The following is a 24,977-nucleotide window of genomic DNA, read 5'->3' as shown; positions in this document are numbered from 1 at the left end:
CAACCAAAAAGTCACAACGCGTGCCATGCTTACATCTATCACACAAGGACTCCTTGAGATCGATGCCTTTGTAAACCACTAGTTTCAGAGACTTTCTTGTGTTACATTAGCCCACTCAAAATGCACCTTAGACAATAATTATGCATATTTCTATACTCTAGCACATGTCTGATACATAGGATTGGCAGATCATCCCTCTAAACCCAGGCCAACTGAGAAGAAAATGAAAAATAGGGCATCTTACGTGGGAAATTTTATAAAGAGATAACACTATGACTTTTAGAATAATTCATCTATTTATAGTCCTTATTTTCTATTTGTTCTTAGCAAAGAAGACAGTCTCTCTGTAGTAATAGAATTCTATATGATATATTGGAAAAAAATTTTCAAACATGGTTCTTCCTCAGAATGCTTCTGGAAGATATAAAATTTAGTCTCAGTGTTTCTTCCCCTTTAACTGGAGAAAAAAATGAAAAGAGATAAGTTGTATGTTCTAGGGATTGGCTTTTATAGATTTCTGATTCCTCATCTAATACTCTGGGTCCAAATAACATGAACATAAAAATAACTAGAGAATTGATGACTTATCTCTGGTAAGTATTGTCCTTTCTTACTGAAATTTTTCAATTTTAGTATTTTCAATTAATTCATGAAAGTTATGCGAGTCTGGTTTTTTTCCGAGCTCAGTCATAGAGTGTCAACTGCAAGACTCATATACAGGGTTGAAGCATTTTGTCAATGTATTGAATCCAGGCCAGTTTTGAACTTCATTGATGGACATATTTTATGATGATGTCTTTATGGGACATAAAAAGAGGAATCTCTTTTTCAGAATTGACCAATCCAGAGCAGTTTTTTGAAACCTGACTTATTTTCTTCAAAAAATTTTTTTTATTATGGAAAGTTTCAAACATATACCCAAAGATAAAAACAAGGGTAAAAATGGACCCAACTTCCACCCTTGTGAACCCGTCATCCAGCTTCGGCATATAACCAATCTTGTGAAGCCTCATTTTTAATGGATGTTAGTACCCAGTACAATCAAACTCACACTATATGCCAAAACATTTTAATGTTCAAATCTGATAACATGCTTATTCATATGTATTTTCCTAAATAATTTTATTTTCATCGAACACTTTTCTTTTTTTATGCTCAAATTTCTCTTCTTTCTTCTGGGTCTCAAGTGAGGCCAGCCCCTTTCATAGTCAATGCTAGAGGAAAAATATCTAAGAACAGGAGGAAGTGGCAGATTTAAAATTTATTAATCATTCTCTTTCTATGACATCATGCCTTGCTCTCTTTTCCTAAAACATTGCAGGAAAATAGTGGTGATTGGAAGGGAGGCATTTCCAACAATAGAACTGATTCTTTGTTCCTTTGCCCCAACAGTACATGGCGAGTGGCAGATAGTGGGAGCGGGTTGCTCCATTCTTAATGCTAAAGCGAGAGAGAGTCCCAGGGACAAATACTACAACCCAAATGTTTCAAGGTGGAGAGTTTCTTATATGTAATAAGTTCTTATTTGATTATATATATATATATATATATATATATATATATATATATATATATAGTTTTGCAAAATACAAATAATTTGTTGTATAGATTATTATTCTATGATTTTTCAAAAGCTATACCAATATGTAGCCAAAACATAATTGGATTGATACCCCTAGGGAATCTAAAATAATAATAGTTTTTTTTTTAAAGAAGTAAATTAGAATGATGGAGATGGGGAGAAGTTATAAGGCTTTAACACAACCGTAGTTTCTTCTTTTATATTGTTCCCCATGGTAAAAAAACAACAACAACAACAACAGAAAAAACAGAATTCCTACCTAGGTGGTAACACTTGTACAACTCACTTAATTGTAGGATCTGTAATTGTTCTTGGGAACAAGTATACTGCTGTGAAATGGAAGGTATAACCTGGAGCCAGACAAGAGAAAAAAGACTTCTTTCGGAAGTAATATAGTCATGGGAAGGTAGAAGTATAAAAAAGACATAATGATGTCACCGAGTAGTTTAAAGCTAAATTTCATATGCAAAGGTCCTTACCAAACTATAACAAACTCTGTAGAACTCAAGGTTTCCATGGATAAAGGTTTTAAAACAAATGCAATGGGGATAGCAAGCCACAAAATGTACTGCAGTGTTAGTCATTATTGTTATTTGCTTTATCACCTGTGATAACCTGTTTTGCATTCAGTAAAGACTCAGAGAAAAGTAAGGATGAATAGTTATCATAATCTATTCCCATGTGGACTTTCAGCATGATAGCTTTCCTTTTTTCTTCAATAGTTTGACTGAAAGAAATCTGGAAAGTGTTACACACAGGACTCAGTCAAAACAGGGCTCATTTCCAGCTCTGTTTGTTTAAGAGCATTCATTGCTGTCTATGTGTGAAATTAAAGGAAGTGAGGAAATAAACTTCCTCAGTTATTACATGGCACCAGTGACCTTACTGCACAACTGACGAAATAAATTGCACTTCTTCTTCAGCCTATTCACAATGAATCTCTGAGATACAGGAATATGGTTACTCAGTCAAAAAAAACAACATGCATTAATTTATTGAAGAGAAGTAAACACTTCATAGGAAAACTTTCAACTTAACAGAGGGGGAAATAACTTTTAAAAAAGGGGAAATAATTTTTTAAAAAAGGATCAAGCCAGTGTACCTAAGGAAAGGGGGGAAAAGGGTGAAACAATGAAGTATAATAAGTAGTAAAAAAAACTAAATGAAAAGAATTAAAAAAGATATCAGTTACCACTATAAATTTGAATGGGCCGACTTTCGCTTTCAAAAAACAAACTTTCAGATTGGGCTAAAAAAAAATTTAAGCTATGCATAAGAAACTCTCTCAAATAAAATGACAAAGAAAGTTTGAAAATAAATGGCTGAGCAGATATGTGTCAGGGAAATCTAAAGGCAGGAATAGCTATGTAAATATTAAATTTATGGCCAGAGCTCTGGTCAAGATGGCAGAGTAGGTAAATGCTGTGCTGGCCTCCTCTCTCGACCCCCTCAAAATTATAACTAAACTACAGAACAGCCATGATTGAGAACTTCTTGAAATCTAGTTGAACAGAGAATTCTAAAACTAAAGATATACAGAAGAAGCCACCTTGAAACTCACAGGAAGGGTGGAGATGCTGAACAGAGCTGGTTTCACACTTGTGTGTGGTGGCTGAAAATCAGAAGGGATATCTTGGCCGCTTCCAGTGGCTTCTCCATACAAATGGCCTGTCTTGGTTCATGTTGCAGACTTTGCTAAAATCTCTTAGGGTTCACAAACCCCAAACAAGCAGCATCTGGCCTTGGTGTGTCCTGTACCTCTTGCTAAGCAGCCCTAAGCCTGGCATTAGTGGAAGCTGGTCTCAGGTCTCAGCTTAGCTTCTCCCAGGCACCTCCAGGCCCAGCACAAGTGGCAGCCATCTGCAGATCACTTTGTAGCTTATACCAGCTGACCTTGGGTAGGGCACAGGCAGTGGCTGACCTTGGCCTGCAACAGAGCCCCTCCCAAAAGGCTCCAAAACCAACATACCTGATGGCCAGTTTCAGACCACACCAGAGCACCACCCAACCACCTCCACGAAAGACAAACCCAAAGGGCAGACGGACAGGCACCAGAGCCCCTGCTATAGTGAATCCTGCTCTGTGGGGTCAGCCCCTGCACAACAGCTCCTCCACTGTGGTCACGGCCAGTCCTCACAACCAATCAGCCTGAGAATCAATATCCCCCCACCACCCATTGATGTTCAAACAGCAACCAAAGCTCAACTACAACAGGAGGGCACACACAACCCACACAGGGGACACACCTGGAGCACCTGGCTCAGGTGACCAGGGAGACTGTGCCACTGGGCCTACAGCACACCTACTATATAAGGCCACTCTACGAAGACTGGGAGACATAACAGCCCTACCTAACACATAGAAACAAACACAGGGAGGCAGCCAAAATGGGGAGACAGAGAAGCGTGTCCTAAATGAAAAAGCAGAACAAAACTTCAGAAAAAGAACAAAACAAAATGGAGACAAGCAATCACTAGATACAGAGTTCAAAACACTTGTTATAAGGATACTCAATAATCTCAGAGAGAACTTCAACAAAGAGATAGGAAACACAAAAAAGGAGATAGAAAACAAAGAACCAGTCAGAAATGAAGAATACAATAACTGAAATGAAGAATACAGTAGAGGGAATCAACAGATTAGATGAAGCTGAGGATGGAATTAGCAATTTGGAAGATAAAGTAGCAGAAAACACCCAATCAGAACAGCAAAAAGAAAAAAAAGAATCCAAAAAAATGAGAGTTTAAGGGACCTCTGGAACAACATCAAGTGTAACAACATTCACGTCACAGGGACACCAGAAGGAAAAGAGAGAGAGCAAGGAATTGAAAACTTATTTGAAGAAATAATGACAGAAAACATCCCTACCCTGGTGAAGGAAATAGACATACAAGACCAGAAAGTGCAGATGAATAGGGTGAATCCAAACAGGCCCACACCAAGACACATTGTAATTAAAATACCAAAGGTTAAAGACCAAGAGAAAAGCCTAAAAGCAGCAAGAGAAAAGCAGTTAGTTACCTATAAGGAAGCTCCAATAAGACTGTCAGCTGATTTCTCAACAGAAACTCTCCAGGTCAGAAGGGATTGGCAAGAAATATTCAAAGTGATGAATAGCGAGGACTTACAACCAAGATTACTCTATTTGGCAAAGCTATTATTTAGAAACCAAGGGCAGATAAGAGCTTCCCAGACAAGAAACAGCTAAAAGAGTTCATCCTCACCAAACCAGTGTTACAAGGAATCTTAGAGAAGAAAAATTTTTAAAAATATTAAAAATATGAATAATAAAATGGCAATAGCTATATATCTATCTACAATTATTTTTAATGTAAATGGATTAAATGTTCCAATCAAAAGATGTAGGATGGCTGAATGGATAAGAAAACAAGACCCTTACATATGCCTGTAAGAGACTCACTTCACATTGACAGGCACACAGACTTTAAGTAAATGGGTGGAAAAAGATATTTCATGAAAAAAAAATCTGGGGTAACAAGACCAGATTTAAAACAGTATAAAATAGGCTTTAAAACAAAGGCTATATAACAAGAGACAGGGAAGGACCCAGGAATCCCACATCTGGGTGTTTATGTGAAGAAACCCAAACACTATCTTGAAGGGACATGTGTATCCATATATCCACTGCAGCGTTATTTGCAATGGCCAAGACATGGAGGCAGCCTGGGAGTCCATCCATGGATGATTGGATAAAGAAGAGGTGGCACATACATGCAATGGAATATTCCTCGGCCATAAGAGACAATGAACTCTTACATCCGCAACAACATGGATGGACCTAGAGGGTATTGTGTTAAGTGAAGTAAGTTAGACAGAGAAAGACAAACGTCATATGATTTCACTTATATGTGGAATCTAGGGAACAGGATAAACAAGCAAACAAACAGAAACAAACTCAGATCCAGAGAGCATTTTGATGGTTGCCAGGTGGGGGAATTGGGAGAATGACTGAAGGGCGTAGGAGGTGAAGAGGTACGAACCGGTAGTTACAAAATCGTCATGAGGATGTAGAGTATAGCATGGGGAATATAGTCAATAGGATTATAATACCTATGTACGGTGTCAGGTACTGGGTTTATTGGGGTGACCACTTCATAAGGTACATAAATGTCTAATCACTATGTTGTATACCTGAAACTAATATAATTTTGTATGTCAACTGTCATTGAAAAGTAAAATCTTTTAAAAAGAAAAGCAAAAAGGTCAAGGCCAAAAATATGAAATAGGAACAAGAAGCGGGGATGATTAAATGCACTGTGGCAGAGATTGCTCGATGTCTATGCAATGCTCATTCTTCTTCATCCCTGCTAACAAAACCTCCATTTAATTTGGCACAGAACTATGTCTGGTAAAAATTTTCCTATCCTCTTCCGCAATTCAGGGTGGGCCATAAGTTGTAAGCAGAGGTGTATTGATTAGGGCTTGCTGACGTCTAATTCAGCTGGAAGCTATTCCTTTCTGCTTTCCTCTTTCTTCTCCCTTCTGACTGGAATATGTATGTGATGGCTGGAGTTGCAGGATCTATCTTGCAACCGTAACTTGGAGAATGGGCCTATATAGTACACGTGGCAAAACAGAAAGACAAACAGAGTTTGCACCCTAGGTGATCATGAAGCCGCTGTACTGGCCTTGAACTTCTTACCGCCAGACGTCTTTGATGTTTGAGATAAACGTATTTCTATTTCTGTCAGCCACTATTACTTGGGTGACCTTTCCTCTGCAGCCAGCTCAATTTCCTGTGGTTCAGATATAAACACGAAACACATACAGTTGTCAGCTATTATGCACAAAACAAATAGCACAAAATTAAAAAAAAAAGAAAGAAAATCAAAACCACTAGAAAGACAAACAGAATGTGATGAAATGACAACCATAGTAGTAGATCTTAATATAACTCAGAATTGGATAGAATATTAAGTCAAAAACTAGCGAGAAGATAGCAGACTATAATAATAGAACTTATAAGCCTATTATATATATACATGCATGCCTTTATGAGTATATGTGTGTGATTCATATACAGTAAAACACCCCAAAATTTATACTTCTCAAAAAGAGAATATGTAATCTTTTTATCTGTGTAAGGAAACATTTTAAAAATCAATTATATACTTGGCTATAAAAGACGAAAGCCTATTGTGGTGTAGGGTACAGTAAAAAGGTGATGGCACCAGAGAGTCTGTCCTATGGCTTGTTGGCAAAGTGACCTTGGGCCAGTTACTTAACCTTCCTGGGCTTTGTTTCTTTATAGAGTAGGGATCATAATAGCTAGAAATGGTATCTTTTATAATTATTCCTATCCTTCCCATCCCAGCATTTTCCAGCTTGATGTCCATTTGCCGACCTGTCGCTGCTAGGCCTCACGTGACTAACTCTAGGTAGACGTGCCGCGCCATCATTTGGCAGTCACTAGTTCACAATGGGAAGGTCAGCACTTCTCCAGTTGGCCTCAGCCAAACAATGAACACAAGCCTGTCTAGCCCAGAATTCAAGAGCACCAAAAGAATGTTAAATGGATGAATTGTGACTTGCAGGAAAAGAAACAGGCACCATTTTTCCAATTATTCTTCATTTCAGACAACTAGCTGTTTCCGTTGGCTGGCACAGCCGCTGAATGGGGAACACTATTGAGGAAACGCTGCTGAAGAAAGATGAATGTGGGTCGGTGAATTTTTTTTGACACAGTCCCAGCTTTATTTTTGTTTATTGCTAGCAAGCAACGATGAGGGACCTTGGGGAACAATTGACAAAAACTTTGTAATAAGGCTTAAAGGACAAGAAGTCTCCATAGCTCCCAAAATACAAACTTCTTGTATCCGCAAGAATCATCTGTAACATAAGACAGAACCTCTCCATGGAGTTGTTGGTTAGCAAAGGGAAAACACTTACAGAATTAAAAAATTTAAAACCCCACCAAATAAACCATTTTTCATATCACAAGAGCAAAATATCAAAGTACTTAAAAATTTTTAAAGATAGTATTTTCATGAGCAAGTGCTTTAACATATATAAATATGTGACTCTATTCCTAATACTATAATTGTATATTTTAATAGATTATTTCATATAAGTAGATTATAAACATATGGCCTATGTTATAAATGATAACTACTCAATACGCTTATATTTTTAGTAAAATTAATTTAATAAAAATATTAGGTATAAAAAAAGCTCAAAAATTTTATCCCTGAACTTAGAGGGAAAGCAGAAATGAACTGAAGGTAGTGAGTTCCCCAACTCATTTTAGGTCACAAACCATTGGTAAACTACTTCATGTCAACTGAGAATGAATGGGGTATTTGTTCCTGAGGGATATTTCTGTTTTCACATGTTTTTGTATGTTTCATCCCAAATATGTTGATGTACAAATAGATAAACCAAGGATGGTTATTATTATTTTGTCCAAAATATTTCCTAACTCTCTAGGTGTTCCTAATTTCTCTTAGCATTCTCTTAGCATATCAGTTCTTCACCAGTCCCTGCTCCTTCTTCTCTTTAAAAAGCTTTGTGCGATTGCAAAATCAACCCCGGTCTGTCTGCTTAGAATGACCTTCTCGCTAAATATCCTTTCTCAGTCTTTGCTTAAGTTGTCATTCACAGAAGCTCCATCGTTTTTCTGTGTAGGAGAACATCAAGCTCAAGATGTTTTTTTCCAACTATGAGGTTTCAGACTTACTCAGATAGAATTCAAACAATGTATTGCTTCCCAAATAGAGACACATACAGGGTGCCCATTTATCAGGAAGGAAGACAGGCTGGGGAGGAGAGATAGAGAAAGACTGAAACAGGAGAGAGGCAAAGAACAGACTTTCCCTGTCTAAATTGTACTAAAAGCTGAGATTTTGTACTTCTTCTGTAACTCTGTGAATTAGCACAAAGTTATCAGGACCACATGATTTTTGTGTTTGTTTGTTTTTTTTAATTCAACTTGTCAGATAGTAGCATGTTTACTGAATTGATATGATAAAATCAGTGTTAAAAATTTCATTAAATCATTAGAAGATTTTTTTTTTTCTGGCCTGGAAGAGTTTTGTTTTAAAAGGATCATTTTTTTTAATTCCAAAAAATTGTCTTGCTATAATTTACATGAGTCTGTCTAATCACGAAAGGCACAAATCATCTTGCATTCCTGCTTTCTCCCAACACTCAGGTCAGATGCCTCGTGCTGCCCTCGGTCCCTTGATGGGGATATGCCACAAAGTAATTTTAAAGGATAAAGAAGGATTAAGAAGAACAGAGAAGGGGTTCTGAGGCAAATGCCACACGTAAAATCAGGAATCTTTCTTTCCACGTAGCTTGTAAAGCTTTTTTGAATCTTTCTTGTCCCCTGTTCTTTGTTTTCCCTTCTCTAGGCAGGGAAACTCACTTTTGCCTGTTAAGAATTTCATCTGCCTCTGGGAAACAGGGCAGACAGAGTGGGGTGAGGGGTGGTGAGGGGATAGATGGAGATTAAAAGTCTTTAAAGTCTGAGAAAGGAAAGTGAAAACTGAAAACTAAATTTAATTGTCAGTTTCTTCCTCGAACATCACTTCTGGTTACAAGATAATTTGCAGTAAATGAAGATCATGTTTTTACAAACCTAACTCATATCATCGTTCCGGGACTCTGATGTCCCTCTTCTACTTTTTGGTCAATAAAGAAATTCATTTTACCAAGAATCCAGTCATTTAAAATTAGTCACAATGCATGACTCAAGATTCAACTAACTACAGTACTTTTCCTCATATTAGATTTAATGTTTCCTTCAAGACTGTCTTGTAGAAGTGCTACTTCCCCACTCCCAGGTAACTATAGATTTTTGTTACCTTGTGTCTGTTGTATGAATACATGTATGTGTGTATGAATAAAATACAATATGTACCTATGCATGCTGTAATTATAAACACAAGTTTAAAGAAAATACTGATTTTGCCAATTCATCCAAGGAAAGGACAAATTAAAACAAATACCACATTACAGACTACATCTGATTTTTGTTTTTAAAATCGAGTAATTTTTACTCAGGTTTTACAAATTTGACTTAGTCATGTCTCATATGCCCAGGATCAAAGTTTCCCTCATACATTTGAATTATTTATCATAGATGTCAAACATTACACAAAGATTTACAGTGAAATTAATATTGTGGCTCTAGTATAAGTGGCTGCTCCCCAATTGCATTTGACAGCATTTCTATCTTTCTGTGGTTCCTGAAAAGTCTAACAGCAGGTTTGGGTAAGTCAGAGCCTTTCTCGCTGCGGTTACTAGAGGAGACATTTCCATGGGCTTTCGCAGTGTGCCAGACAGGTAGACTTGAATTCATACCATCCAGCTTTGCTGGATCTTTATGTATGCTCACTAATAAATTAATCCTTGTGCAGCTAGATTAATCGACCCTGAACCAAATCCTTCAGAGGCTCTACCATGCTTCTGGTCAAAGAGGAAAGGCTCACATTCCCAGGATTTGCATGCGTAGCCTTTCTCCATCTAGCCCCAATCTACATTCCTGCTACATCCCTTCTATGCTGGTCCCATGCGTCTCATCTCTGCTCCCCCAGTACTTCCTGTACCTTCCCCCCTTTGGGCATGACTCAAGCTGTTCTTCTCGCCTGGAATTTCTTCTCCCTTTTGCTCTACAAACCCAAGATTACTCATTCTGTTTGTCAATTTTGTCTTTTTTAATTATATAATACAATAGAATGCATGCCTGCATTCTGTTTGGAGAAACATTCAAACAATATAGAAGTGTATGTATAGTAAAAACTGAAAGTCCCTATGAATTCTGGCCCTCCCTGATCCTCCCTTCCCTGTCACCCGCAGACTGCACGCCCATCCTCCCAGTTTGCTAGGTATCCTTCCAAGTCTTTCTCTCTGCATTTAATATACACATACAGTTTTCATTTGGGGGTAAGTGGGGTTAAACTAGGCACTCTGTTCTGTGGCTATCTCCTTCCTATTGAAGCCCTATATTAAATTTCCTCTCTCCCCTGATGGTCCCCTCACTGCTTTAGTATCCAATGCTTCCTCCCCCATTACCCTTCCTTGAACTTCTAACTCTTGGTATCCATGGTACTTTATTTGCTTCCGATCCATCTTTTTATGACATTAGGTTGTTTAACGTTTTTATATGTTAGTGTCTTCTCACTGGAATGTGAAGTCTTTGAGGGCGGACACTTTATCTTTCATGATGTTTAGAACTGTTTTATGCACAAACTAGGTATTCAGAACTATTCTATTGAGTTAGGTGAACTCCAGGTTCCCCATTTCCTGATTAAGGTGGAAAAGCACTGCTTAAATGGAGAGAAACATAAAAATGTACTATAATGAAGTACGCCAGGGTTTTCGTAGCCTTTCTGAAGAATTCCCCCAATCTGTTCTACATGGTAGGTGGGTCGATTTCTACACATGAACTGAAAAGTGCAGCAACTTCATGAGAAGTCACAGACCCCAGACAGAACTTTCCTTTTCTGATTTCTCAGACCAAGGACAGCTCCACCAGTTAAAAACCTTCAGAGATGAAAACATTCTTATAGTGAAAGGAGGTTTACAGCGCAGGCAGATGGGGGAAGGGTTGTAAGGGAAGCAGACTATTCCAGGAAAACACACTCTCAGACTTTTTTAGATCTAAAATCTCAACATTCACTGAATCACTTCTCCAATGCAATTAATCACTGGCATAAGTGCCACAGCAATTCAAAACGCCTTTCACTTTTCCATTTCACATAAAAGCTGTAAAGTCGAACTTGACATTCCTTTTAAAACATGTTATTTTCTCAGATCACATGTGAGTATCTTGTGTTTTAGTTTAAATGCTGTTTCTTGAGCAAGTTACTTAATACTTCCACGCCTCAGTTTCTTTAGCTGTCTATAAAATGGGTATAACAATCGTGCCTACTTTATTGGATTCTGAGCTTTAAAATGAGAGAATCACTGCAACAGGTAGCAAAATCTGGCTCATAGTAAGTTCTCAGAAATGTTAGCTCTGATGAAGATGAGTATCTTACAGCTGCTCACGTCTCTGTCAGGACTGGGAAGTTTTCTTACGTGGGACTTTAGTCAGAGAAGGCAGGCAAGAAAGAACACAGCTGAACTGTTGCCATGAACATAATGAGTGATGTTTCTTAAAAAATTCTATTCAATTCCTTCAATCTCATTGCAACGAATTGACTTAGAATCTTTCCTACACTGCCTGTTCCTTCCAATAAATGGGTGATTAAATGGGAAAATCTCTTTTTATTAGAAATTTCCTCTGAAATAGTATTAGTCATGACTGCATTTTACATTCCTTTTGACATCTTAGATGGATTCTATTTTTAAAAAAAATGTATTTAAATTGTTTTTTATTTATTTCTTTTTATTTTTTTATTATTAGTTTGGGGTGTGCAAAACAACATAATGATTAGACATTTAAACGTCTCAGAAAGTGATATCCCCAACAAGTTACATGTCTTCTATTAATAGTCTCAATTCTTAAGTCCAACAAATCAATTGAAAGAATCTAATTTAATATTTAATAACTAAGGATTTTGTTTTATCAAAAATGTTCCTGTTGGTCCCAAAAGACAGCTTCTAAATCCTTCAACTGAGGCCATTAATCAAACAGATAAAATTATTTTAGTTAAGGACTAAATACTTAGAATGCTGCAGATAACCAAAATAGCTGAAATACTTCAGATTGCGAATACTAGAGTCTCAAATAGTTATTGAGACACTGTGGACATACACAGAGAATATCTAAAGCAATGAACTGGTTAATTCAGATACAAAGACACACAGCATCAACTGATTGAGAGTTTCAGGTTGGATTATTCAGTTATTCAATTGTTTATTTCACCAGGCCGATAGCTACCTGATAAATTAATTTAGACTATCTTGATAATTAATTGTGTTCATGAATGTACAGGCAAAAGATTTGAGTTCAGAAAGATGAAGGTTTAAATTCCAATTTGGTCAGTGAATGTGGGCAAACTGTCTAACCTCTCTATGTCTCAGTTTCCTCATCCCTAAAATGTGAGTATCACGTGTTTTGCTGGCTTGTAAGGATAAAATGAGGTACTACATGCATAAAGAGCTTAAGGGACACTTAGTGGATAGACATCGGATTATTTCTCTTGTCTTTTTTTTTTAACCACTTCAGTTTTTAACCTGTGGTAATGAACAAGTAAATACAAAATATATCAGATGATGTTAAGCACCGAAAGAAGAGCAAAGTGGGAAACCTAACTGTCTACCAGTGGGGAAAGAGGTAGCTAAAATAAGAAAAACTAGAAGGAGACGTGGATAGGTGGCTCAGTCTCAGTTCATACGTTGTCAAGATGCACAGGACAAAGTTGTGCTCTTTCAGCCTCCATTGTTTCATAATTGCGACCATTGTATCTAGAAGGATAGGACGCAGCCTAAGATTATAGAGCCAAGCAGAGAAGAAGAAGAAGTCAGGAAGGAGGAGGTGGGAAGCTGACGCTTCAGGGACTAATGAGCTGTCAGGCCATCCTGTAGTGTCCGTGACCTTGAGTCTTAAAGGCAGGTTCCAAAGGTCTGGAAACTCACATTTCCCGTTGATACCCCACTATGCAGTCCAGAGGGTGAGTTGAGTTGTAGCAGCAGTTTCTTTTTATTATTAAAAAAAAAAAACCTAAAAAATTTCTGATTTTAAAAAATAAAATAACCCCATTACAGAAAGGATATAACCTAAATATAGAAAATTTAAAGGATTTGGAAAAAATAAGCCACACGTAATCCCATTAGCTCAATGTACTTAGTATCAGCATGTGGGTTAATTTTTTTCTAGTCTTTTATCATATGCATATTTAAAGATAACTGAAACCATACTGTACACAGTTGTGGATCCTGTGCTTTTAAATGTGACGCTCTCTCAAAACCATTTTCCCTGTTGCTAACCGGCTTTTCATAACTATCCTTTTAACAGTGAATAATATATTATTAAGTAACTGAACAGTGATTTACTTAACTATCTCCTTATATTGTTAGATGTTTAGAATCTTTCTAATTTCTTGATATTGTAAATATTGCATCAGTATACTTTTTCGTGTGTGCCTATTTTCTTTTCCATAAGTTAGATTCTCAGAAGTTTCAAAACATAAAATGTCCCAGGACCTCAACACTTTATGACTCTTTGTACTTACTGCCAAATTGTTTTTCAAAGGGATTATATCAATATACAGTCCCAAGAATGGCGTGGGAGAGTAACAAATCTCATTGCACCCTTGAAAACATTGGGTTATTACATTATTGTTTTTTTACAGCCTCAGTTTCCAGGTCGTGATGTGTCAGATAGTGATAAGCAGGATGGTGAACAGCAAAGTGCGGAAGGGGGTTGATGGTTGCTGTTTTATATACGAATAGAATAATCAGGAAAGGCCTTTCTGAGGTAGCATTTGAGTAACACCTGAAGGGAGTGAGGGAGTGAGGTATGAGAATTGTCTGAAGAAAGGGAGTTTCAGGCAGAGAAAACACCAAGAAGGGCCTATGGCAGATTCACGCTGGGCAGTCTTGGAGGAACAGCAAGAGGTCCAGTGGCACCTGTCCATCGAGAAGAGGGGACATGGGAGGAGATGAGCTCAGTGGAGGCGTGGGCAGCCAGGATGTGCAAGGCTTTCCCGGCCATCATAAGGCTTTTTATTTTGTTTTGAGTAGGATGGGAAGGCATTAAAGGGTTTTGGAAAGAGGAGGGTCACAAATTGACTTGGGTTTCATACGATTGCCCAATGTGTTCAGAATAGACTAAATATGCCCCAAACCAAACTCAGCCTCTTTCCCAGCAAATCTCCTACATTCTCAGCATCTCCATTCTCTGACTCATCAATGCTCAGAAACCCAGTCATCTTTTGCATCTCAAAACCTGTCATCACCAAGCCCTGTCAATTCTCCCTCCAAAATGTCCTTTGTACTTGCCTTCTTTATCCATCCCCATTGCCCGAACCCTACCCTAACAATTTCCTAACTGATCTCCCAACCTTCTAGCTTTTTGCTCACCACTCAGAACACTCAGTGCTGTCAGCAACCATCCTAAGAAAGCTGACCATTCATGGGTCTGCTCGTTAACTTTGCTACCCACCCCCACCTCCACCAATAAGGTCCAGATTCCTCAGAATGAAATTCAAGCTCTATCACAATCTGATTCTAATCTAGGGGTCAAAATTTATCTCCCATTATTATTTAGAATTAACTGCGCCTTCCTGTCTAACAAGTTTCCGGAACCAGCTCTGCAGTTCTTACCCTACTCCTTTGCTTACGTTTGTCCTTTGTCTCTCCTCACCCCCCACCCCCCGCACCTGTCCTTCTAGCCCCACCCAGAAATCCCACCCACACTTCTAGGACCACCCCAAACATCCCCTTCTTCACAAAGTCATCGCTAATATCCCTGGCTGGAATTATGCTTATTTCCTCCTGTGCTCCCCTAAGCTTTACTCCATGACTCACACAGTCTGTACCACATTATATCAGAGTTTTGTGACTATGCTTTCTTTTCTTCTAAATGATAAGTTCCTTGAGGATCCACAGCGTATCTTAGCAGCACTTATTACGATGCCTTGAACATAGGTATCCAGTAAATCTTGGGGGCACTTGAATTCCCCCAAAGCCTTGTTGCTAATTCGTTATTAAAACACAGCTAGAGTTCAGGTCCCCTGATTCCCAGCTCCATTTACCTTTCCCAAAACCATTCTATCTTTCTGACTTCTCTCTATGGTTCATTGTCATCTCATCCGAAGTACATTTGAAACCGCTGGAGAATTTTAAGGAAGAATGACTAAACAAAAAACAAATGCTGAAATTTTATTTTCCATGTAGCTACTGAAGCCGAAGTGAACCTAATTTAGGGGCACTAAATTTTCGACTCTGAATTAAAAATGAAAGTTCGAAAACATGACGCATACACGTCCAGTAGCTTGTCAGCTTCTTAGAATTTGATTTTTGAGCTGCATTCAATCTTTTAGGAGTCAAGTTGCCATATTTCTTGGTATTTTGTAAATTTGTAGTCTGAAAAAACAGAAAAATAGTGTGTGTGGGATTTTGCTTAACAACTGTCAGCAACATTTCGAGCCTTTAAGAATGTGAGAGGATTGAAACATTTGGGATGAGACCCTGAGGCAAAGCATCATTCCCAATTATCCCAATTCTCCCCATTTGGAAAAAGGAAGTAGTGTCCTAAATTGGGCTTCCCCTTTGGAATTTGAAATTAAATTATACTCATGATACACGTTATATACATCAGTATATGTAAAATGAGAATGAAATTAATTTATAGTATTTAAAATATAGTAATAGCTAGCATTAATATGCACACATGAGATTTCTTTGTGAGTGACGGCACTGATGCCTTAGGAAAAGGAAGACATGACTGAGTTAAAACATATGTTTTGGAGAATGGTTTAAGGTAGTGCGGGAAGAAAGGAAATGGAGCTGGGAATCAGCTTGGAAGAAGACAGCATTGCTCTGAAGAATGTCCCATCGAGGTTTCTCACACATTCAAAAGAAACAAGGATGAAATGAAAGCCTACCGTTTTACAGGGAAAAGAGGGACAAAACGGAAGCATTGATTCATCTCAGCCCACTCCGTCTCACTCAGAGTGTTACAGCGGCGACTGACTGACCTGTGAATCTGATGTGAATTGTAATATAGGATCATGGAAATGAAAGTCACCTCTGAAGGAGTTTCATCAAACTTCTATCCTTGGCAAGTAAGCCTCAAGCCATTACAAAGAGTTAGTATTTAAGGAACTTCCCCATCGGCAATTTTCCCCAACTACAACCTCAATTCCACCTTACAGAATGACACGGAGAATTTTTTCTTGTGTTCTACAATGGAGACATAAAAACAGCTTTTAGGCATAACTAATGATCATAAGCATTTCTGTATCACATGGATTGTATTTCTGGACCATTGGGAGATAACATAGAGTAATGGGTAAGAATTCAGACTTGGAGACAGACAGATTTGTGCTTAAGCCACAGATGTATGATCACAGGCAATTTACTTAAGCTCTCTAAGCCTCAATTTCCTCACCCATAATGTGGGGATGATAATACCGTCCAGCTGATCAAATTACTGTGAAGAATAGTCTAGAACAAGTGCTGTCCAATAGAAAAATCACGCAAGCTGCAAATGTGAGTCACATAGGTAATTTAAAATGGTCTAGTAGGGACCATTTACTTAAAGGGAAGTAAAAAGAAACAGGTGAAATTAATTTTAGCCATATATTTTACATAACTCAACATATCCAAAATATTTTAATGTGTAAAAATATTAGTGACATAGTTTCCATTCTCTTTTTTTGTACCGAGTCTTTGAAATCCAATGTGTATTTTACACATAGAGTTTATCTTAACTCAAAGTAACCACATTTCAAGCTTATGTGGCCAGTGGCTACTGTATTGGATAGTGCAGGTTTAGAAAAAGGCTGTCATGCATTTAGCATTGTACTAGGCACACAATGAATGCTAAAAAGTTGGAACTTCCATTATTATCATTAAGATTATTCTTAGAGAACTGTGTAATCTTCTCCAAGCCTTTGTTTCTCCAGACTGGTTCTGTGTAGGGGACTTTTAGGGGCCCTTGGAGAACCTTCCAGTTACTTCTAGGGCAACTTTCTCATGGCCACTCTCCATGTATCCAAGGGAAGGGGGCCACAAAAAGTGGGATCTGCGTGGAGAATGTGTCCACTGAGTACCAATGACCTTTAGGTACTGATGCACTGAAATTCAAGAAGTAGGCATCTTACTAATCTGCCACCTTCTCATATAAATAGGATAGGATAGGGTATTTCCTAAAGAAACCTCTTGCTCCTCTATTTTTCCCCTTACAAGTAGTGAAGTGCTGTGCCAATACATGGTGCTCAAAAGTTGGTAAGTGAAACAGAATTACTTTATGATCCAGCAATTCCACTAGGTATACCCAAGAGAAAAAGACATGTTCATCCATAAACTTGTATAACATGTACACATTTTGTCTATCCATTTATCAGTTGATGGACGTTTGCATTATTTCTACTTCTTGGCTATTATTTATAATAATATTATAATTGAATAATATTATTCATAATTGCCAAGAAGTAGAAATAACTCAAACATCCATCAACTGATAAATGAATAAGCAAAATGTGGTACATCCATGCAGTGAAATATTACTCAGTTATAAAAAGGAATGAAGGGCTGGGACATAATACCACCAAGGATACACCTCGAAAACATTATGCTAAGTCAAAAAAGCTAGTCACACACGGCGACATATTATGTTTATGTGAATTGTACACAATGGGCAAAGCCATAGAGACAGAAAATAGATGAGTGGTTTCCGGGGGCTGGGGGGAGGGGAGAATTGAGAGTGACTGCTAACAGGTACGGAGTTTCTTTCTGGGGTGATTGAACTTCACCCCTGGAATTAGATAATGGCAACGATTGCACAACCTTGTGAATATACTAAACCACTGACTTGTTTCAAGAAAAAAGTTGATTTGTTTCCCTAAGGAAGCAACGGTCAGATGCACAAATACTGCCTGAGGCCCAGCATAGAGAAGTGTGTGTAAGACTTTAAAAATGGATCATCTGTGCCCAAATATTATTTGATCGGATATCACCTTTAACTAAAGCATCCATAATATCATCTCTCCTTCCCATAAATAAAGATTGTTTTACATTTTAACATTAAGAAGATTAACTACTTAGAGGGTACACTCCTCAAGGACACACATGCGTATACACAGATATGCAAACATAAATGCATGTAAACGTGTCAGAATTTTCTGAAGGAACGTACCCGTTGTCCCTCTGCTTAAGGCTCTCCCACAGCCCCCATCTCGCCCTTGGGATGGTCCCACTCTTCTCCAGTGCCACCTGCCTGCTGCAGAGCAGCGCAGTGTGGCAGTGAAGGCCCCGGCCAGACACAGCCAGACAGCCTGGGTGAAAGCCCGGGTCTCACTCCTCACTAGTTCTGTGACTTGAAGCAACTTCCGGAACTCTTCTGTGCCTCAGTTTCCCTTTACCATGGGGCCTGGAGAGTGTGTGGGCTCATTGCAAGGATCAGGAGAGTTCACATATAAGAAGGGCTCACAAGAATGCCTGGCCTAGCGCAGATGTCCTGTAAGTGCATCTAAATAAAAATCAATCAGTAATGAAAGCCCTGTCCCCACAGCATGCCAACCTTGCTTGAACGTGCTTTACATCTTTCTGCAACATGGTTTCCCCACAATAGCTCCTTCCCTTTCTTCCTTCAGTACTTCGTTCAATGACAACCTCAGCAACCCTGCTCACTCTTCCGCCTACCTTCCTTGCTTGTTTCTGTTTGTAGCATTTATCACTTTCTAATATCCTAGGTGATCTTTTGCTTATGTATCTTGTTTGTGACCCATCCCCTCCAACCAGAAGGCAGAGGTATTATCCATCTGTTTGCTCTTCAACCCTAAGTACTAGGACGGTGGCTGCTCCACCAAGTTTTTTCGAATGAATGAACAGACCGGTTACTTCCGGGGACGGGGGGTGGGATTGGGAAGGGAGTGAGATGTACCTTTCACCGTACCCTTTTGCACCATTTTATGTTTCACCACGTGATTAAGTTCTTTACACAACAATGAAAAGTGAGAAAAGGGTCTGTGGATCTGAGGGAGAAGCATCAAACAGGAAGACGGCAGGCATCCACGACCAGAGCAGGATTCTAGAGAAAAGGCAACCTTTAGACCTTATCCTAAGAAAGTGGAAGGACGGCCACCTCAGAAAGGGCATACAGCCCTAGGCTTCAAGCACAGCGTGTATACACATTAGCAAGAAGTCTTTTGTGTTGTGCAATGTGTGTCCTGTACCTATGGGTACAATGAGAAATTTTTCCATGGCACAAAGCCTATTTCCAGGCACAGTAAACAGAAGCATTTGCATAGGGCTGTTTGCTCACTTCCATTACTGCAGCATGGACAGGCGGGGGCAGACGTCTCTGTCCAGGGCCTTCCTGGACACAGGTGGCCTTTCTCATTCCCTAACAGGCCCTCTGAAAATCTGAGAAAGATGACAGGACCCCATATAAGAGCACTGGACTTCTAATAAGCTGTTCCGTCAACTTATCCCAACTACTCTGGGGTAAAACTCTGCTTCAACTTGTCTTTGGGGTCCCCCCACCTCTCTTTTCAATATCTCCCTTTCCATCCCCATGCCTTACAACCTCCCGGCGCTCTCCTGTCAGGAGAATCACTGATGAGTCACCAGGCCCTCGTATAATGTGTTACCCCATCCACAAGGTTTTGCATTTAAAAAGCAGTCAACAGGAAAGATGATGATGAGGATAGCAGTTACCATGTATCAAATAGTTACTGTTCTAGGTGTTTTACTAAAATGCATATAATTTATCATATTTAACCCTCCAATCACCTAGTGGGGTAGATATCATCATATCCATGATATATCGTGTTTCCCCAAAAACAAGACCTAGCGGGACAATCAGCTCTAATGCGTCTTTTGGAGCAAAAATTAATATGACCTGGTGTTATGTTATGTTATGTTATGTTATGTTATGTTATGTTATGTTATGTCATGCTATGTTATGTTATATTGTATTATATAAAACCTGGTCTTATTTTACTATATTTATATTAATATACCTATTAAAACTTACTTATATTAATTTTTGTTCCAAAAGACGCATTAGAGCTGATTGTCCGGCTAGGTCTTATTTTCGGGGAAACACGGTAGGTGAGGAATGCAAGGTCACATGGTTAGCAAATGGCAGGAGAGGGGTTTCGAGGAACTGTCTCTAAAAATCTTTGCTGTAAGGAATTCCATCATAATATTCACATGAATGAATTTCTAAGGTGAAAGCTTTGACCCTGTAGGGAGAGAGCTGGGAAGAGTCAGACAATCACAGCAACCCCCAGTAGCAATGAAAGTAACCATAGAGGCTTGAAACTTCAAAACAAACCACTGTGTCCATGACTGACTGCCTAGGTTCAATCCTGACTGAACACACATGAGATTACCTGGGGCAAGTCACAAAACCTCTCTGTGACTGAGATTATTGTTAGAATTCAAAAAGAGAATGCCCATAGAGCACTTAGAGTAGTGTCTGTATGTGTGAGTGTGTGTGTCATTCAGATGCTGTATATTTTTATTGCTATAAATCCCTACCATTAGAATAATTCATTTCTGGCTTCCATATAATAAAAGTGTTCTTTTACCTGACTTCATAATGTAGTTGTTGATCTATTTCTTATCGGATGTTTTATTGAAAACATAGCATAACCATTGAATTTCAAAGGGAAACACCCCAAATCCCATTTTTTTCTAACACAATGATTAGTTTTACTTTTGCATGTTGCCTTCAAGTTTTGCTAATTCTGAGACACTGCATGGACAGGACACTATATTAAATCATTTTGGATTTTCATGTCACTCTGTCACAAATTGGCTGTGTGGCTGCAGGGAAGTTACATAACTGAGCTTTGCCTTAGTTTCCCAAAGGATAAACTAGAGGTTAGACCAGATGATCTTTATGACCCATCTAGCTCTAACAGTCTGTGATTTTTATGTATAATCTACTTTTTTTGCATTCATGATATTCATATGGATATTCATATGGAATTGCATGATATTCATATGGAATTCATATGTAATATATATATATATGTACATAATTGTCTGTGTGTGTGTATCAAATGTGTGTGTAAGAAATGTTTGCAGAGTTAGTTACCTTTCTAAGCTATGTCTGAGAAATAAATTAATGAGTTCTGCAAAGGTAAGGTTGTAATGAAAAAGCCCAGGAATTTCAAAAGTAGCTACGAAATTACCAAAACAACTATAAAAATTACTATTTTAATACATTCATGATATACACATTTGCAACTAAAGTACCAGCAAGTCCACACATGAATTATAAGTAATTACATTTAGTTCGACAGGCCATTCTAATTTGTGTTGCTCTACTGTTACTAGTTCATAGCATACACACAAAAGTGTTACATCCATGTAGTTTTTCCATGTGTTATTCTGAAGTTTTAAAATGTCTCTAGAAGAAAATCAAGGAGGGAAAAACAAAGAAAAACCACAAAAAGGAGTGACTCCACCTGTCTTCCATCACAGGGGCAGAAACACATCAATGAAAATGTCTAAAATTATTCCTGGGATGAAACAGGTGCACTCCTGCACTGCTGCTTGGTGTGTAACCTGCTCGAACCTTTCTAGAGGCGCTTTGACAATATTAATCAAGGGCTTAAATAAGTTCCCACCCTCTGGCCCGGAAATTCCACTTACAGGAATTTGTACTAAAGAAATAATAAGTGTGCAAATGGGTTTGTTGCAGTATTACATAAAACTGTAAAGAACTGGAAATACTATAAATGTCCGGAAATAGAAGAATGGCTAAATAGCTGGTGATGCTCATACAGATATTAAATATATGAATGTGTATATGCATGAATGTATATACCTTTATGATATGTATGTATATGTGTGCAGACGTTTTTTCCTGCCACAACCAGATCGTGTTTTGGAGACCAAGGGTGCTTATTGCTACTGGCTGAGTCACTGTTTCTAGGTCTTTTAAGTGAACAGAGGAGCTAGGAAATATTTCTATACATAAACATATGCATCATAAGTTTATACTACTAACTTCTAATTCAAATTCAGAACTACAGGCTTTTTACCTAACCTCTTCGCTTTGTCATCTGTACTTACTTCCTCCCATGCTGAGAATCCTGATTCTCAAGGACACCGAGCACGATAGAATTAGAATATCCCATAATTAATACTTGCTTTTCCCATATTCCCCAGAATAGCAGTATCAACAAGTATCAACACCACCACTAAGATGATTACCAAAACCTGTTTTAAAATGTTTTTGCAGTTGTTTTTATCTTTAGGGCATACCCACTAGGGATAGATATGTAGTCAAATTACTGTCTTAAAATTATTTAAAATAATTTTTCTGTATGCTACCAACTGAATACACAATGACGCTTTTAAAAAAAAATTAGGAATTGCATTTTTAAAAATTAGCATTTTTATAATTATGGAAAATATTTACATGATTCTAAAGTTAAACCTGTAATACAAGGTAGATTCAAAGAAGTCTAGTTTGTATCACAACTTTTACTTCATTCCACTTCATTCCTTTGCCCCTTATAGGTAACTATTATTTTGTAATGTTTATCCTTCCCTTGTTTGTTCTGTAATATAAGCAAATAGATACACATATGTGTATATGTGTATATATGTGTGTATATACATGTATGTAAGTATATATTTATATTTATTCTTACAAAAATGGTAGCAGCCTAGACTCACTTTTCTCCCACTTTCTTTTATACTTATATCCTAGAGAGATCAACCCATAAAGTATATCTAAAGTTTCCTAATTCCATTTTATAACTGCACAGAACTCCACTCTGGGGCTATATACCATACATACTTGGTTCAACCAGTCCTCTATTCATAGATATGTGGGTTGTTTCCAGTCTTTTGCTATTGTAGTTTCTGTTCTATGGCTTTGTATTATATTTATATATACTCAAGTCTTAAATGTAAATACATTTTTATGGTGTGAAACTACACAAGATGAGCCTAGACCATCTTATCATACCATGTAACAGGAGAGCTATCAAAGACTACTAGGGTCACGTCAAAGAAAGTCAGGAGTCAATTTGAAGATTTTATCACAGGCCAAATAGGGATTATTTATTTATTTATTTTTAAACTTTTTTTTAATTTAAGTGCATTTTTCCAGGACCCATCAGCTCCAAGTCAAGTAGTAGTTTCAGTCTAGTTGTGGAGGGCGCAGCTCACAGTGGCCCAGATGGGGATCGAACAGGCAACCTTGTTGTTAAGAGCACCGTGCTCCAACCAACTGAGCTAACCGACCGCCCCAAATAGGGATCATTTCAGCATTAATAAGAATAATAAATAAGATGTATTGAATTACAATGTTTCAATTAATGAGTTCAAATGATAATTAAAAAACAAAAATGAAAGCAAAATAATGAAACACCTGTTTGGCACATGCCAGGAAATCAAGTCAAGAAACAACAGGATGAAAATATCACTATTTTGTAATCTTTAGATTAATGAATCTAGGTAACATCATAAAACAAGAGATTATTACACATTAGGCACTTCCCAATGACAAAACACGCAACTACCTGTGAAGCAGTCTTGCGAAAAACAAAAACAAAAATCTGTATCTGATAGAGCCTGTAGATAGCTGTAGGAAACACAGAAGACAGAGGAATGGGTTAAATTATACCATGGGATGCAATGAGAAAAAACCAGGTCGTGGAAAGTTCTACAGGGCCAACAACGTGGTTTCTTCAACAAATAAATTGCAAGAAAAAGAAATAATAGAGTGGAAACTCATATATGTTTAAAGAGATTTAACAGACATATCAACCAATCTCATCAGTACTACATGTGAACTTTATTTGGATCCTGCTTCAAACCAACTATCAATGTAAATTATAAAGTTTATGAGACAATTGAAAATTTGAACAGGGACTGAATACTTTAATCATAGTATTAAAGCATTATTGTTCATTAGTTTAGACGTTATAATAGCTGTGTTTTAAAAAGTCCTTATCTTTTAAAGATACATATTGAAATATTTGTGGAGGAGATGATACAATTTCTGGAATTTGCTTTAAAATCAAATGAGTGGGAAAGAGGAAGAGGCTATTGATGGGTTGGCCATCATTGGTCGATGGGGACATGGAGTTCATTATGCTCTCTGTATACTTTTGCCTAGATCTCAAATTTTCTACAATAAAATATTAATATTCATTTATATATAATATTCATTTATATATAAAATATTAATATTCATTTATATGTATGTGTGTAAACACCCATTAAGGAAATACAACAAAATGTTAATGGTGATGATCTAGGAATGATAAAATTATGGGTGATTTGGTGATTTTTTTTCTTATTTTTACTCTACTGTATATTCTATATTGTATACTACACATATATTCTTAATCATCAGGAAAAACTTACTGAAAAAGAAAAATCTTTTATTTCTTTAACAGTACCAGTTTTACAATGCAACTAGAATTCACTTCTGACACAGTGAATAAAATAACTTTGTATGCTTTTAATATAATTGGGGAAGGCAAATTACTTAATGTTTAATTATATTTAGTCTTGAGCAGGTACAGATAATATTTCAGGAACATAGAACTCTAAAGTTTGAGGTTTGGAAATTCTGTCATTTAGTGTCATAGGATAATCTTACAATGATAGCTTCAGAGTAAACAGTTAATTTTTTTTTCCTCCTTCTTACATAACACAAAAACAACTGATCCAGTTTGGCACAAACTTTCTCCTCCAAAGTCACCTTTGTGCTGAAATTCAGCACCTCGGGTTTCAGTCAAATAACTTGACGATGAGAATAGTTTTCTTAACAGTTTTC

At 37.6% G+C, this 24,977-nt stretch overlaps 1 protein-coding gene across 8 annotated transcripts in view; it reads right to left on the bottom strand.

Moving 5' to 3' along the window:
* The window catches only part of MKLN1 (muskelin 1), a 290,273-nt gene that overhangs the window by 235,730 nt on the left and 29,566 nt on the right, over positions 1-24,977 (bottom strand). The window contains exon 3 of one of the 8 annotated variants that reach the window (XM_081038814.1): positions 6,246-6,339. The exons of the other annotated variants lie outside the window; for them this stretch is intronic. The gene's annotated coding sequence lies outside the window, so the exon portion shown is untranslated. The remainder of the gene's footprint in view (positions 1-6,245; positions 6,340-24,977) is intronic. 8 annotated transcript variants of the gene reach the window in all.

This window comes from Rhinolophus hipposideros (assembly GCF_964194185.1).
Source record: "Rhinolophus hipposideros genome assembly, chromosome: 25".
In the NCBI taxonomy this organism is placed as follows: domain Eukaryota; kingdom Metazoa; phylum Chordata; class Mammalia; order Chiroptera; family Rhinolophidae; genus Rhinolophus; species Rhinolophus hipposideros.
This window is presented reverse-complemented; position numbering and strand designations above follow the sequence as displayed.